This window comes from Ornithorhynchus anatinus, chromosome X5, assembly GCF_004115215.2.
Source record: "Ornithorhynchus anatinus isolate Pmale09 chromosome X5, mOrnAna1.pri.v4, whole genome shotgun sequence".
NCBI lineage: Eukaryota > Metazoa > Chordata > Mammalia > Monotremata > Ornithorhynchidae > Ornithorhynchus > Ornithorhynchus anatinus.
Genome location: NC_041753.1, coordinates 31,462,768 through 31,478,485, shown reverse-complemented (window position 1 = coordinate 31,478,485; position 15,718 = coordinate 31,462,768). Strand labels below are relative to the sequence as shown.

The following is a 15,718-nucleotide window of genomic DNA, read 5'->3' as shown; positions in this document are numbered from 1 at the left end:
CTTCTCAGACTAAGAAGCCCCCCTTTTCCTCAGCTCTCCCTCCCTCCCGCGTCACCTCGACTTGCTCCCTTTGCTCTTTCCCCCCTTGCCCCTCCCCACAGCACTTATGTATATATGTATATATCTATAATTCTACTTATTTATATCAATGTCTGCTTACTTGTTTTGATGTCTGTCTTCCCCCTTCTAGACTGCAAGTCCGGGGTGGGCAGGGATTGTCTCTGTTGCTGAAATGAACTTTCCAAGTGCTTAGTACAGTGCTCTGCACACAGTAAGTGCTCAATAAATATGATTGAATGAATGAATGAGAGGGGCTGACACTGTCTTTCGCATCATGTGCACACAAAAATAGATCCTTGCTATGCCAATGTGTTTAATCACATGCAGGATCTGCCTCTGCTTTTGAAAAGTCTCTTGGTATCCTGAATCTTCCTAAAGCCTCTGCCCAAAATAGAGCAACCATATGCATGAAAAACAGCATAGCAGAGTAGATAGAGCATGGATCTGGGAATCAGAAAATCATGGGTTCTAATCCTGGCTCTGCCACTTGTCTGCTGTGTGACTTTGGGCAAGTCACTTCACTTCTCTGGGCCTCAGTTACCTCATCTATAAAATGGGGTTTGAGAGTGTGAGCCCCATGTGGGAGAGAGACTGTGTCCAAACTGATTTGCTTGTATCCACCACAACGCTTATTACAGTGCCTGGCACATAGTAAGCACTTAATACCATAATTATTATGATGATGAGGATAGTTTCACATAATCTTTTTAACCATGCTGTAGTTCTGTGAATGGGGCCATATAGCTTTTTCAGAAAGTTCTTGGTGTGGTGGTGGTCAGCATATCTCTGGATCTCTGCAGCTTTGGCAGTCCAAAGCTGATAATGCATATTTCTAATCGATCTGCATGTCAGGTCACAGGATGTTTTAATCATCTCAAAATACTAATGATATTTGTTAAGCACTTACTTTGTGCCAAGCACAAAGCGCTGGGGTAGATACAAGGTAATCAGGTTGTCCCACATAGAGTTCACAGTCTTCATCCCCATTTTACAGATGAGGTAACTGAGGCACAGAGAAGTGAAGTGACTTGCCCAAGGTCACAAAGCTGACAAGTGGTGGAGCTGGGATTAGAACCCATGACCCCTGAATCCCAAACCTGGGCTCTTGCCACTGAGCCATGCTGCTTCTCACTCGGAGTTGTTGTTGATGCATTTGTTGCTTTACTGAAACTCATATTTTAATCTCTAAAGTATTTTCACTGGACCAATCTTGGAAGCACCCAGACACACACCAAAAGGAGACTCAGTACCTGTTCTCCCTCCCACTGAGTCTGTGAGCTCGTTGTGGGCAGGAATTGTCCATTTGTTGTTATAGTGTACTCTCCCAAGCTCTTAGTACAGTGCTTTGCACAGTAAGTGCTCAATAAATATGAGTGAATGAATGAATGTGGGATAGGGACTGGCTCTGACCTGATTATCTTGTATTACCCCAGTGCTCAGTAAAGTGTTTGGCACAGCGTGAGCACTTAAATACTATTATTGTTATTATTATTATAATTAGCTTTCCTAATGGGAAGCATTTTCTCAGAGAAATGCCCACTCACACTTGGAGCTAGCGTGCCTTGTTTTAATGGGGCTGCCGTAATGCTGTCACGGACCTCCCTGCACGTGTCTTCATTTATCGAGCTGCCCTGGTGGTTTAGATATTTCTTGAAATTATCATAAATTACTTATTTATAGTAACACCTATCTCCACCCCTCCCCAGACTGTATGGGCAGGGGATGTGTCTGCTAACTGCTGTATGGTACTCTCCCAAGAGCTTAGTACGGGGCTCCACACAGAGTGTGTGCTCCATAAATACCACTGATTAAGTGATTCATTGGCTGCATTGCCAGTTCCAGGTTGGGCCTTGTGAGATGATGGTCAGTCCAGCCCTCGGCTCCTCAATATGGCTGCAGCCCTCTGTGCTGGAGGATGAACTAATCTAGGAGATGCCTTTGCTTGGACTTTGGGTCCAGCCATTGTGTTTCTCTCAACTCTCCAGCCCTCGGCTCCTCAATATGGCTGTAGCCCTCTGTGCTGGAGGATGAACTAATCTAGGAGATGCCTTTGCTTAGACTTTGGGTCCAGCCATTGTGTTTCTCTCAACTGGGAGGCAGGAGATGGCCTTGGCGATTATGAGGTGACAACACAGTTGCCGAGCAGATGTAGACCATTACTATTTCGCTTTCCAACACCATGCGGTCTGATGACTTTCTATTCCTGTTTTGGCACTGTTAACCCCTAGGTCATTGAAATCCCTCAGGATTATCACCCAGGCAGGTTTTGGAACCGTGGTAATGAACCAAGCCAAATTCTTAGAGAATGTTTATTTCCCTTTATTGCTATTTGACTTTGATGAGGCATATGCACTGATAAGGAGATCAAAGCAGTTTTGCTTGGAAGGCAGGTTCAGGATCACCTGTCGGTTGTTTTATGCCTCCGAGCACATTTGGGAGGCCTCAGACTAAAGACTGCTTAATTGAAAATTCAACATGTGAACAATGAAACTCTGAGTGGGAGGGAGTCTCTTTAGTAGAAGGTGTATCTCTGGGCAGGAATCATGTCTACCAAGTCTGCTATACTATACTCTCCCAATCACTTAGTACAGTGCCCTGCACACAGTAAGCACTCAATGAATACAAGTGATTGATCTAGCACCAGTCTGTCAGTTGCCCTGCCAAAGGTAGTCTAGTTTCACTCAGTGCTGTAATGGCAACTCTGTTCATTGGACAGTTCATGAGCAACAAGTGTCATCCTTCTGAGATGGGAAGAAGCAGGGCCTAGTGGATAGAGCCCTGGCCTGGCAATCAGAAGGACCTGTGTTCTAATCCCAACTCTGCCACTTTTCTGCTGCATGACCTTGGGTAAGTCACTTCTCTGTGCCTCAGTTACCTCATCTGTAAAATAGGGATGAAAAATGTGAGTCTCATGTGAGACATGGACTTTGCCCAACCTGATTAACTCGTATCTACCCCAGCACTTAGTACAATGCCTGGCACATAGTAAGCACCACTTTTTTAATGATAAATATTAGCACTGTCATGTAATAATATCAGTAATGATAGTAATAATACTTATTAAGCACTTACTGTGTGCGGAGCTCTAGACTAAGCCCTGGGAGAGAATACCCAGATAAGAATTAGATTTGGTCCCTGTCCCTTGGAGGGGCTCATATCCTGTAGCATCCTATTGTTCCATGACCCAGTGTTTATTGTCATTCTGTGGGTTAGAATCATCTGTAAGTTCTTTGTGGGCAGAGATGGTGTCTGTATGGCACTCTCTCAAGTGCTTAGTGTAGAGCTCCAAAACCAACAGTCAGCACTCAACGGAGAAGCAGCGTGGCTCAGTGGAAAGAGCACGGGCTTTGGAGTCAGGGCTCATGAGTTCGAATCCCAGCTCTGCCACTTGTCGGCTGTATGACTGTGGGCAAGTCACTTAACTTCTCTGTGCCTCAGTTCCCTCATCTGTAAAATGGGGATTAAGACTGTGAGCCCCACGTGGGACAACCTGATTCTCCTATGTCTACCCCAGCGCTTAGAACAGTGCTCGGCACATAGTAAGCGCTTAACAAATACCAACATTATTAAAAAATACCCTTGGTTCATTTTCTGTTGGTTTTGGTGCTGCAAAATTAAAATTCACCAGACCCTACCTCTTGTGAGCCAGTTTTGAGCGGGTGAGGCAGACACCTGTTCTAACCTGATGGCCATTTAGGGTGAGGGGTGCATTTTCCTCACCCTGTTTCTAAAGCCTTATCAGGGCATCCAGCTAAGTCCAACTTGATTGAGTGCTATCGCCATCATTGGCAGCTTTCATGACAGAGAAGGTTTGTGAAGAACAAGAACATAGGCCATGACATTGATGGAAGAACAGCAGAAGACTTTGTGCAGCAAACCATAAAGGCAGCTGAAGCCATGGGTTATCGAGCCTTTCAGAAAGCACTGTTCCACTCATAAAGTTGTTATGGAAAATGAGTAGCCAGCTCCAGGGCCAGGCATCTCAGCCAATAATGAGCTGAACATTAATGGAAACTGACATTATTTCTTACCTATACCCCTGAACTAATAGACTAAATATCCTAGACATCTGGAATGACTTTGTTATAGACTGTCAGACGGCATATCATTCCATGACCTATTTGACATGGTCCTTTTTCTAGGCTCAGGCAGTTCTAGGGCTACAAGGAAATCCAGCCTGGAGAAGCAATGGCATTTGCCGATCATCAGATTGGAACCAGCGTAAAGAAAGAGAAGTGGTTTGGGCAGGGAGATTTGTGACTCGAGCACAACAGGCAGAGGATGGATCTGTGGGGACTGATGTGTTATTTTTTAAATTGCATCCCACCAGTCAGTCCATATCGATTGAGGAATCCAGCAGCGAACTAAAGATTCACGTTTGCCCTCAGAAACGAAGGAGCAGTTAGCTCATTCTGCTTTTTGGTAGCTAGTTAGATCAGTCTTGTCTTTTTAGGACAGAGAGTAATAAAAGCTGTGAGCATCTGGTGGGATCCTCTGTAGGGTTTCCTTGTTTTCCATCCTTTACAACTTTGGAAAAAAAAAATCTAATAGACTTCCTAACCTTCGTGTGGGAAAAGCCAATTTGATGTGAAAATGTTTTCTCCTAAGTAATAGGCTGTGCAGTCATGCACCAGCAACCCGAAGCCGATTTCCGGCTTGTCTGTTGCACGGGCAAACGCTCCTGGGCTCAAGCCCTCGCAGTTAGAAGGAAAAGCCCTTCAGTCCACGAAGGGAGGCCAGGCACTTTCTTTCAGAAGACGGAGGTTTATCTTCCGATTCTGGGCTTTCAAGTTATTCATATGCTAACAATATCACAGTTTCCTCCCGGCACTCAATACGTTGGCATAAAAGCCATCATTTGCTGACACGGAGCTCAACACTTCCTGTCCAGCATACTGATCGATGTTATGCATTCAGCTTTAGAGCTGCTCTGCCCCCAAATAACCCCAAAGTAACCTTTAAATTGTTCTTTCAACACTTCAAAATTCCGCTTAAAATAATTTGCCATTTTGCAGAAGAAAACGATGAAACAAAGAACTATCACTGCATTTTCGCTTAGCTCCTAAAATGTAGTTCCAGTGCCCCAGGGACTCCTTTCATCTCGTATAAGTGCTGGCATATGATGTGATTGTTAACATAGCTGGCCACCAGATGAAGTGAATTATCTAAACTGCCAAGGTTCCCACTTTCATTCCAATTTAAACATCAATTTAACACAGAAACTGAAGGGTATTATGAAAGCTTTAATATGAACCATTTCAGTCACGACAAAAAAGAACTGGAAGGTTTTTCGAACTACCAAACAAATATGTAATTTTTTTTCCCCCTAACCTGAAGATGAGTCAGAAAATGAACAGAGAACTGAGGCACAGCCTCTACCTTCAACCTATGCCGGTTGATAAGCACCTCTTTGTCTTAAATAAATGTGTTTTTCTGTTCAGAGGAGCATTTTAGCCAAGAAAATTGTCTGGATGAATGAACCAGGTCATCAGCCCAAGACAAATCCTCCACACCAATTGGCAAACGACTGACTCTGTTTCAAAGAGTCTGAAATGCCTAGCACTGGCCACCCAAAATATGCTTCCAGGTTCCCTCAGGCTGGCGGAGGCCCTCGATTGCACAACCTGACTTAGCTCATTGTAGGCAGGGAACTTTTCTACCAACTCTGTAATACTGTACTCTCCCAAGTGCTTAGTACAGTGCTCTTGCACACAGTAAGCGCTCAATAAATATGACTGATTGTTCAGGAAGGAAGTGCTCCTGTTTTTCCTTTCCCTCGGATGCCTAGCTCTTTGACAGAATGCAAGAGCATATGTCCTGCATATCTCCCAGAAAATGAGACTACTTCAGAGCTGAATCGTAACAATAAAGCATGTGTACACATTCACACACACACACCAAAATAATGTGTTTTCCAGGCTGCTGCTGAATTCAAATCAGGCCTGCTTGCATCCCTCCAAAGAGAATTTTTCGCATAAGAAATCTATAGCCTCTCCTCTTCTCCCAGACATGCTGTGAGACTGCCTGCATGCTCCTGTTGAAAAAGGGGTGAAGAATCTCACTCAAAAATAGGAAAATACACACTAGTCAGAAAAGAGTAACACAGGGGTTTCCAAGTGTGCATTTAACCAAGAGTCAGCAGTAGAGTACATGCTAAATAAATACCAGTTTATGATCAGAAAAACATATGCCCGGAGAGTTAACAGCCACGGATCTGATCCTCCACTTGAAAACAGGGCCCTTTATGGCCAATTCATAATAAGCCATCAGCACTCTCGCTAAACAGAAAGCATTCTAATCACCCATTAGCTGTCATTCAGGAAGGTGGAAGACTATCTACACCTGGGAAGCAGCGTGGCTCAGTGGAAAGAGCATGGGCTTTGGAGTCAGAGGTCATGGGTTCGAATCCCGGCTCGGCTACTTGTCAGCTGTGTGACTTTGGGCAAGTCACTTAACTTCTCGGTGCCTCAGTTACCTCATCTGTAAAATGGGGATTAAGACTGTGAGCCCCACGTGGGACAATCTGATTCCCCTGTGTCTACCCCAGCGCTTAGAACAGTGCTCGGCACCTAGTAAGCGCTTAACAAATACCAACATTATTATTATTACACACATTATTAGTATAAAACACAACCTGCACTATTCTAAGAAAGTAAATACACTTTGGCCATATAAGGATAGCAGAGATGTTTCCATATGGAAGGTGCAGAAAAACTTATTTTCGGATCCAGAAAAACCATATGCAATGTTCCATAGCACTTTGATCAATGAGATATAAATACAGCATTTAATACATTTACAGCATGCTAACTACCAACTGATCAAACAATTTACTGCAGATTAGTATACATGGAACAGATATGCTACAAATACCATATGTACCTGTTACAGGCATTATTTATCACATTTTCTAGATCTAATTAATTGGTACTTAAATGCTATCAAGGAAATATTCTGAGGATTTTCCAAGCCCAAGATTACTGGATTGGTGCTGCTGATCCACATTTTCCAAACAGCCTAAGAACCCCACATTATATATTGGGTGGGCAAAACGTGGCCCTCTGAGGGATTGGGGCAGGGGATGGAGCTACTGGTTTGGAACCAGGCAAGAGCTGTGGTTGGCTGAATGTGGCTGTTTTCCCTCAAACTCCTTCCCATCCGCTATCCACCCTCCTCACCATGCAAACCCGCCCCCCCGCCCTTCCCCACCACACACACACATACACACACACTTGCCATGACAGCCAGGAAAAGTGTCTAGCCCACAAAAGCTTGATATTTCCAATCATTTAAATGACTATGACTCACATCTTCCTTGAATTCACTGCGGTCCAGAGAGAGGTGTTAACCTAAATAAGAAAACCAAAATAGCTCTCTAGAATGATCCAGGGCCTGAACGAGTGTCCACCCTGGAGTGGAGCATCACACTGAGAGAGATGGTTAAAGGAAGCAAGTGGAATCGGCCCCAGAGTGCTTGGAGAAATCTATTTAACGTGTCCCAGAGCATCAGTACCTCAGAGCACCATGCCACCATGAGGAAACTCCTCAAAGCAAATCAGAGCACTCAGTGTGTCATCACAGTGATTTGTCTCTGCAAGGAAAATTCAGTCTGTTAGCACCTCGGGGACCATTTGGTCCCCTTGGAAGAAGTCATTTCCCAAATGCTAGCTGCTGCCTCCAAAAAGCTCATTTACTTTGGCATACTAAGTCTTGGCAACTCACACAACACTTGGTGTGACCTTGCTCCTCTGAGGACTAGCCATGATTCATGAACAACATCCAGCAGGCCCAGGGGGACCCCAGGAGGCCTTAGAGGGACCCTAAGGCCAGCCGAACACTTCCATTAACAAAACGCCACTATACTCAGAGCCTCTTTGGGGACCCAAGCACTCCCTCCCAACCCAGTTCAGGGTGGATTTATTGCTTTTATCCACTCTAGGCCAATCTTGAGGGACCTCCCCACCATTCTGTTTGGGAGTCCTACATCCAGTGTGGGCCCCTACAACCTGCCCAAACCCCAAGGGGGGCAGCAGAATTCACCAGGTTGCTGAGCGGCAAGGCTAGTCGGAAGAACACAGGCCTGAGAGTCAGAGGACCTGAGTTCTAATCCCCTCTCTGCCAATTGCTTGCTATGTGATCTTGGGCAAGCCACTTAACTTTTCTGTGCCTCAGTTCCCTCAACTGTACTTAGACTGTGAGCCCCATGGGGAACAAGGACTGTGTCTGACCTAATTTACTTGTACCTATTCTAGTGGTTAGAAATGTGTTTGACACATAGTAAGTAGTTAACAAATATCATAAACAATAATAAAAGTACCTTCCAGGCACTCCCCCAACACTAGAGCTGCACTCTGGGGTCAGACTAGAGCCAGGCTGGTGACCCATTTCACCTGGTCCGTTCTGGCTCCAGCTCAACTCCATGTCAGACCCCTTCCCCTCATCCCTACAGTGTGCAGGAGAAGAGGATGAGGGAGTTGGTTAATATGAAGAAGAGGGACTTATGTGTCTTCCTTATGCCCCCTCTCTTCTCAAATTCAGGGGCCATGCAGTTCCACCCAATTGTTTCCCCTCCTGGTTTTGTTCAGAGGGAGAATTGCATCAGACACCCCACCCAGGAATGTCATCCTGGGGAAAGAAGCCAATTTTTAAAAAACTATCAGAAATGCGGCCTGAAGCTGACCACACTGGCCACCAGCTAAACCATTCAGAACCCTTGACTGCTTAGGACTGGAGGCCAAAACCTGACAGTCAGCCCAAACGAAGTTTGTCACACTGTCTCAAGCACTTTGAAGTTTGTGCTGGAGCCTGTCATGCCTCATCAGATACCAGGGTCAAACAAACTTTGTGGGTAGATGTCAAACTCCAAGAAAAACAGGAGGGAAAGCAGCTGCTGTTGAGGAGTCACAGTGGCTCCTCTTTGCCTTAGTGCCCTCCACGCTGCAGGGGCAAAGACACAATGGGGTCAGAAACTGATCACACAGTTAGGAAGATGGGAGCAAGATGAGGCCGGAGAAGTCAAGTTCCAGATTGGGTCCTGTGAGATTTCAGCAGGACCTGGACTTCAAGCAGACTAGTCAATTCTGAGGAACAGGGTTCGAATCCTGACTCTGCCACTTACTTGCTGTGTGACCTTGGGCAAGTCCTTTAACTTCTCTGTGCCTCATTCCCTCACCTGCAAAGTGGGGATTCAACACCTTGTCTCCCGTCCAGACTGTGAGCCCTATGTGAGACTTGAGGATTTTCTATCTATCCCAGAGCTTAGTAGAGTGCTTGGGACATAGTAAATGCTTGACAAATACCACAATCATTATTATGACTAATGTATTGTGGTATTTGTTGTTATAGTCCAAGAAGAAAGGATGATGAAAATTATTTGAGAAGAATGCTGCATTGAGGATGATGGTGACAACGAGGACACTGTGTAAGCAGTCACAATAGGAGGCAGGCTCCCCATACCATTATCATCTAAAGTTTCTCATCATTGGCATGAGAAGCACAGTGAAGGATGTTCAGAGGGAGAACTGCATCAGACACCCCCAGGAATTTCATCCTGGAGTACAGAGCAAGTCCCCAAAGCACTCTGACTGTCCTGCCTCAAGCAACGAACCCCAGCCCAGATGCCCACATAGCAAGATGCAATTAACCATACAGCTAATACACACAGGCCTGAGGGGTGAAGAAGCTGCTAGTTGACCGTGGTCTGTTGTCACCTGCTCTTCAAGCTTTGTTTTGGGGATGAGCAGACTGTCTGGGGAAAGGTATGAGGGCGAAGGGGGCAGAGAAGGGGTGGTATGCTCTCTCTAATCTTCCGTGTGGAACACTTTGGGGAAAAAAACAGAGCTTTTAACAGTAGTGTACAGACGCCAGCCTCTGGCTCAGCCCATGTTTTGAAAACTCAATTCCCCGTCAGCAAGGAAGCTAGCTCCCATTCTCTTCTCCCAGATACAGATAACCTCTCTGAGAAAGCCCCGGCTGGGCCTCCTGGAGTAGACAAGGACCTATTCACCACCACCATCTTTCATCTTTCCTAACTCCCAGCTTCCAGCCCTCCTGTCCAGTCAGGGCTCACTCTGCAGCAGCAGCAACCCAGGCTGCTAGGGGCCCAGGGGTATGGAAAGTGACAGATTGAAATTCAGAGCACTTTGCAGAGTGATTTGTTTGACATACCCAGTAGGAAACTCTTGTTTGTTGAACTTATTATTCATTCATGTATTCATGAAAAAAATACAATAAATGCATAATCTCTGCATAGTGCCTCAATGATCACATTGAAATGAACCCTCAGTTTGCAGTGCTAAGCAAGGTCTTTAGTTTGCCACAGAACACTTTTACATTGCAATATCATTAACTGTGTCTAGAGTTTACATTATGCTTCTAAATCAGCAAGGGAAATTTAACCTGCATTGTGATCTAAGGTTATACAGAGAATAAGACATTAAAAATGCATATGCATAATAATAAATGCTTGTGTGACTTTTTGGAGTTTTCTCCCACTGAGTGATCTAACAATTACCATGTTGAACTGTAACTGAATCTGGGCAGCTAGTGTTTGTGTTTTGACTTTTTGACAACTGGAATATAAGCCAGGAGAAACACAGAAATTATATCAAACATCCATGGGCGACTTGGGAGACTAGTTCTTTAAATAGACTATCGGGGAGCGGAAAACATTTTATATATTTGGAAACAACTGCTGTTAAATGTTGGGCTTCAAAGCAACAGCTATGATTACACTTAAAACGATAAGGTCAACACATTGTAATAGGAGTCAAATTCCGCCTCCCATCCTCAGTGCTCGTGATCCAGGAGAATGGATTGACCGTTTTTGGGAAAGTCAAGAGGGAGGAGGGCTTACATTTAGCCACCTGACTTAGATTTGGGAGCTCTCTGACTGACCTGAGTATTCTCCAAAGTCATGACTTTGGACAGGATGAATTCCTCAACTTGTCGGGGCCCCATGATGACAGACGCAAAGATTTTGGTGGGCCCAAATCTTGTACATAGATGAAAAAAGTGAACACGGAGTTTCTGAGAGCCATCAACGATCATTATCTCCATCTGCGGCTTGGAGAAAGGCTACAGGTTCATACAAGCTGAGATTAATATTGATACCTAAAAGACCCCCAAAAACCCAGTGTATTTTTCGGGCTTACAAAGAATTAGAGGTCCTTTTGATTTTTCTGTTTAGGAAAAAAAATTTCCCTTGGCACTTACCCTCTATTCATTATCCATCTGTCATCACTTCGTCTACTCCTTCTCAAATGACTTAAAATTTCTTTGTGCATTTTACATTCCTTTTTCTGAAGGTCATTAACAGTGCAAACTATAAATCAACCAGAATCTAAAAGCTTAAAGAGACCAGATAGCAGCTAACAAGCCATTTGATAGCCAAGCTTTGAATCTGTTTGGAGCCCCTAACAGAGAACGCCAGCTATGAAAATCAGGATTTTATTTTTAAAATTGCTCTCTGATTGGGCTGAACTGAAGTGGGAAAGGAAACTCAAAAATGAATGTGAATAGTTCACAGACTACAGATCTTACAGATTTGATCCAAGTATATATTCAGAGCCCTAGAAATACTGACACTTCAGTTATGAAGCTATCAAAGACAGGGGTTCTGAAGAAGTTTTTGGGAGGGAGAGAAATGACAAAATAAAGGTGAAATTTTACGTTTTCATTCTTCTTCCCCCTTCCTACCCCTCTCCCCCAAACACACACACACACACACACGCACACACACACATTGGGTCTTCCTTAGGAGGTTTTGGTATGAACTTATTGATGTCTAGAGAGATCACCCAAGAGCCTGCTGTTTTCTATTTCTCCACAAGAGGCAGCTCAATATGAAAAATAGATACATAAAAACTCCAGCATACCTCATCCCCAACTTGTAGGGATACTCCAAGGAATGCGAAAGCATATATATGGTACGCAACATGGCCACCAAAGAGCCATTTGGAAGGCAGAGTATTATTGCTCTTAGCCAGGAGATGTAGCCAGAAATGATGGTCCCAAATGGTTACCCTGCCCCACAGCCAATGTGACTGAATCCCAGAAAGTGGCTGAGTTTTCTATTCATTTGCATTCTTGGGCAGTGTGGAATCATTGGAGGATGTAGATGTTGAGTTCAGAGTAATAAAAATGCTTGCAGTTTTAACATTTCTTTCAGGCAAGGATCTCCAAGGGAAATGGAAACCGAGATCTATCAAGATAAAGGGAAAATCATTCACACAGGCAGGACTGGGGTGGAAGAGGGGAATGGATTCTTTGAGAACAAATTCCTAGTCCTTGGCTCAGACCCACAGCTAATGTTGGTCAGGGGCATGGAGGGGAGGGGGACGGGGGAAATGAAGAGAATGCTTCCCTTTATTTGTCAAGAACTTAAAACTGGGTGACTTTAAGAGTGAACTGGAATACCCAGGTAAGCAGAAAGAGGATTCCTGCAAGCTGAATCTACCCTATACGGATCAGGACTTCAAAAATCAATCAATGATATTTATTGAGCACTTAATGTATCCAGAGCACTATACTAAGCACTTGGGAGAGTACAGTAATAACAGAGTTGGTAGACACAATCTCTTCCCAAAAGGAGCTTATAGTCTACGGAGGGGGCGGGGGGAGAAACAGACATTAAATTACTTCCCAAAACATACTTCCCAGAAGGCCTCCAGAAACCTACTCTGACGCATGGTTTGTCCTCAGGGCTGCAGACCATCCATACGGCAGATAAATTATTATTTTCATGGTATTTGTTAAGCTCTTACTATGTGCCAAGCACTGTTCTAAGCACTCAGGTAGATACAAGGTAATCAGGTTGGACACAGTCCCTGTCCCACATGGGTTACGTAGCCTTAATCCCCATTTTACAGATCAGGTGATTGAGGCAGAAAAGTGATTTCCCAAGGTTACACAGCAGCCAAGTGGAGGAGTCAGGTTTAGAACCCATGTCCTCTGATTCACAAGCCCATGCTCTTGCCACTGGGCCATGCTGCTTCCCAGGTAAATGTCAGAGGCCCCACTATGCATCAGCCTCCTTTCTGACCTCCCAACCTTCTGTCTCTCCCCACTTCAGTCCATACTTCACTCTGCTGCCCGGATTATCTTTCTACAGAAACGTTCTGAGCATGTCACCTCCCTCCTCAAAAATCTCCAGTGGTTGCCTATCAACCTCCATATCCAAAAAAACATAAAAAATCTCCTCACTATTGGCTTCAAGCTCTCCATCACCCTGCCCCTTCTTAACTCATCTCCCTTCTCTTCTTCTACATCCCAGCCCGCACACTCCATGCTAACCTTCTCAATGTGCCTTGTTCTCACCTGTCCCACAGTCGAACCCTGGCCCATGTCCTACCTCTGGCCTGGAATGCCCTCCCTCCTCAAATCTACCAAACAATCACACTTCCCCCCTTCAAAGCCCTACTGAAGGCTCACCTCATCCAAGAGGCCTTCCCAGACTAAGCCCCCCTTTTCCTCAGCTTCCCCTCCCCTCCTCATCGCCTCGACTCACTCCCTTTGCTCTACCCTCATCTCCCCGTTCCACAGTACTTGTGCAGATACGTTCATATCTATAATTCTGTTTCTTTATATTGATGCCTGTTTACTTATTTTGATGTCTGTCTCCCCCCTTCTAGACTGTAAGCCTGGTGTGGACAGGGATTGTCTCTCTTTATTGATGAATTGTACATTCCAAGCACTTAGTACAGTGCTCTGCAAACAGTAAGGACTCAATAAATACAATTGAATGAATGAATGAACCTCAGGTTGTGTGGCCCAAGTAGGAACCGACAAGACCTTTACAAGAAACAACTCCAGGGGCCACAACTGGTGGCTTCAGGAAGCTATGCTCCTGGTGGGGTGCTAATAAGGAGAGGCAGAGCTGAGGGAGAAGAGCAGGCTCCTAGAGAAGGTTTATGTGAGCAATGTTTGGGGCTATTCTCAGTCCCAGCTGTACATCATCTGAGAGCTGCAGGTTCTGTTCACCTGGAAAATGTAATCTACAATGAGGGAGAAAATGTACAACAGCCCAACTATTATGTCTCTACAAAGCGAAAATGCCTGCAGTAAAGAACACCATGCTGATTTAAGCCCTGCTGTCAACATTTGCTTCCTTTGGGCCCCAAGGACCAATACACTCTTACAGGGAAGCCAATTTGGGTCTTATAGACAGACAAAGCTCCTAGAACTGATTATTCATACACAAGTCCCCAGGAACTCTTAACACATTTCATATTTTTCCATTTGAAAGAACGAACTACTTATCTAGAAGCCTTCTTTCTTCCAGAAATATAATCCATCAACAAAAATCATAACATCAGCAAAAAAAATCTCATGGAACTAAATGTTTTCCTATTTATTGTCTCCTTGTAAGGGTCCCAATTAAAGCCTTCCTCTCAGGAAGTCTTTTTTTAAAATGGTATTTGTTAAGCACTTACTATGTGCCAGGCACTGTCCTAAGAGCTGGGGTAGATACAAACTAATCAGGGTGGACACAGTCCATCTCCCACACTTGGGGTTCGCAGTCTTACTCCCCATTTTACAAATGAGGTAAGTGAGTCAGCCAGTCAGTCAATCATATTTATTGAACACTCACTGTGTGTAGAGCACTGTTCTAAGCACAATATAAAAACAGACACCACAGAGAAGTTAAGTGACTTGCCCACAGCACACAGCAGAGCATGGATTAGAACCCAGGTTCTTCTGACTCCCAGGCCCGTGCCCTACCTACTAAGCCACGCTGCTTACCACCCCACTAGAGGTCAATAAACATATCCTCCTGAGTTTCGTCTGACCCACTTCCACCAAGACCCAGGATCACAGCAGCCCTGGTTCTGAGGCCCCTGCTTTGGAACTGGGTTTAAGAAAACAACATGAAGATACAGAGACTTTGAAACAACAAGGGATGCTGAAGGCCAAACTCCATCTCTTTTGGTAGGTCTTGGCTCCAACCTAAAGAATGCTGATTTATTTGTGATCTGCCATTCAACTCTGTGTGGGCTTTTACACCAATTTGGAATATATTACTTGCTTTAACGTTGGGAATTAGCTTGTGTTCTTGGCCAATGATGCAGGCTAGGCATGTGCCTGATGGAGCTCCAAGGGAAATCTGAAACAAACAAGCTCTTTCAGAACTGACATCTGGGCATAGACTACCAAAGGCAGTAAACTCTGAAAAACATGTACTGGATAGAGCACAGCCCTGGGAGTCAGAAGGTCATGGGTTCTGATCCCAGCTCGGCCACTTACCTGCTCTGTGATGTTGGGTAAGTCACTTCACTGTGCCTCAGACACCTCATCTGTAAAATGGGCACTGAGACTGTGAGCTCCACGTGCGACAGGGACTGTGTCCACATCAATTTGCTTGTATCCACCCCAGCACTAAGTACAGTGCCTGGCACATAGTAAGTGCTTAACAAATATCATTATTATTAAAACTGGACAGTCAAGCACAGCTAGAGAGGAGAGGAAAAGGCAGCTCTGAGTTAAGTTGGAAGGTGCTGCCTCATGGTATCTGAACAATATTCACCTGGCCCTTGAGGTGGAGGGTTAGTAGCTCTGGTGGGTATTTACCAACTCTGTTATATTTTATGCTCCCAAGCGCTTAGTACAGTGCTCTGCACACAGTAAGCACTCAAATACGATCGATCGATTGATTGATCAA

At 44.7% G+C, this 15,718-nt stretch overlaps 1 pseudogene; it reads right to left on the bottom strand.

Annotated features, from left to right (window-relative positions):
- Positions 1-12,749, bottom strand: part of LOC100075950 — a 37,842-nt pseudogene extending 25,093 nt beyond the window's left edge.
- Positions 12,750-15,718: the final 2,969 nt, after the last annotated feature.